Genomic DNA, 2,111 nt, shown 5'->3' on the forward strand with positions numbered 1-2,111 from the left:
CTATTTGGGAAAACACAGCAAACTCTAGAAACAAGGTAAACAGCTCAAAGAGGGCATTGGTTTCATCGTAATTGGCTTAAAGAGTAAGAGTCACAGTGAATGTCCCTGCATAGCGCTATCATTTTGTAGCACTTTCCTAAAGTTTCAACTTTATTATCCCTGATTAGTATGATCCCTGTTCTTAATATTACTAAATGGTGGTCATTGTGGAAAACTTTCAAACTGATGATTCTGTGCTGATCTTTACCTGGCTTATAAAAGTAATAACTTGTAGGTCTGTACTAGTAACTACTCTCTACTCTCAGTATCTTTTCATTTTTGTGGCTTATGAGAAACCTCCCCAGAAAAGTGAGCATCCACAGGACACTCTTACGTAGAACTTAAGGGCTATGGGTCTCGAGGGTGCCCTACTAAGAAAAACTCTCCCCTAAAGGAAGTCTGGAAAATGGGCTTTCCTAAAAATAAGGTGTTATGTTAAGCTACAAGTCCTGCTTCATTTTCATCCTAGACTTTTTTTTTTTGTGTTTTTGTGTGTTTTTGCACGTGCTCTCCCCCTATAAAAATTTTTTTTCTTTTTAAAAAAAAAAAAGATTTGATGTGCGATCTCATTAATGTTGCCAAAAGGAAGAGGTGGGTCAAAAGCTAAAATCTTCAAACTATTGACGAAGCTGTTTTCTGGACTACGCCCTTCTTCTCAGAGTCAGAAGAGCTACTGGAGACCATTGTTTCCACTGCTGGAGGGAGGAGGGATAACTGAAGAATCGTTACTGATAATCTTCTGTGGTGACCTGCGTTGGTCAGTTTCCACTCAGCTGCTAAAAGCTTGTTCCCTGTAAGTACAAACACTAGCCAACTGGGATACAACCTGAAAAGCTGACTTGAATAAAGAACTATAAAGGATGATTATTACAAACTTTATTTACTTCACACTCTGAATTCCAGGTGTTTCCTAATGATGGGCAGGTAGATCAGCTTGTGTGTACGTGTTATGTTGAGGTTGTGGCAACAGGAATGTTAAAAGTACTGAAGTTCCTCTATCCCAGATTAAATTGGGGACTGGGCCTATTTTTCTGTCATTTCTTTATCTTCACATACAATTTTATCAGCTCTCCAGACTTCCTGGCACCACATCCTTCCACTTGGCTTCCTCAGCAGCAGTATATATAGCACCCACAGCCTAATGAGCTCTGAACATGTGTGTGAGTTTTTCTTTATAAAAAAGCATATTTTTTCTTTGTAAAACAAACAAAAAACGCTCCCACCCAAAACACACCTTGCCATCATCAGCACATCTTCAATACAAACCAAGTAATTAGAATATCTCTCTTTAAAGTAAGGTGCTTCAGCAGAAACTTTCCTGTCAAACCCACCACAGCTGGAAGCAGTACTGCGTCCCTGTCCAGAAAGCCCCGTGGAAAATAAAATGGTGTCTCCAAAAACAAGTTGCTTAATTGATTATTTCAGGTGTGACTCTCAGGATCAAAGTTTGACTTCCCCGACGAACCACCATGGAAAGGGAATCATTATCCTTAACAGCTTCAGTAACATCAGTTGTAGTGGTAACAGGTTGCCCGTTTATGCTGACAATTACATCGTGATCTCTCAACCCAGAGCTGGGAGGAAGAAAAATAAAAAGACCATGAAACTAGAAAAGTTTTTACTTATTCCCACTAGAAAGTCTTGGCACTACCATTTTGCTGGCGTTAAACATACAAACCAGGAATAATGCCCAATTCTTCCCAATATAAAGGTTGTCTAACGTGCTACGAAGTCACCTGGAGCACAATTCCACTTACTTTGACAAAATAGCAATTCTCCCAGAAACATGTATGAATCATTTACTCGTTCAATGAATTTGGTTTGGAAGAGGTAGGCTAGCGGCTTATCTCTCAGAATCTCTGACCTCAATTAACTTCAAGCGCACCCCAGGTCTCACCAGCAAAAGTAAATACACTTCCCACTCAGATGCTTTAACTCTGACCAATTTGGTTTTGACATCACACTTGTGCCGTGCCCCATCTTTACCCATAGTTTATGGAACTGGAGGTTCATTGAGCTGCACCCTTGAAAGCTCTGTGCTGGTCAATCGCAATTCAGCCTAAACCTTCCAA

Source organism: Echinops telfairi, unplaced genomic scaffold (genome assembly GCF_000313985.2).
Source record: "Echinops telfairi isolate 266 unplaced genomic scaffold, ASM31398v2 ScPeMD7_9;HRSCAF=40, whole genome shotgun sequence".
Classification (NCBI taxonomy): domain Eukaryota; kingdom Metazoa; phylum Chordata; class Mammalia; order Afrosoricida; family Tenrecidae; genus Echinops; species Echinops telfairi.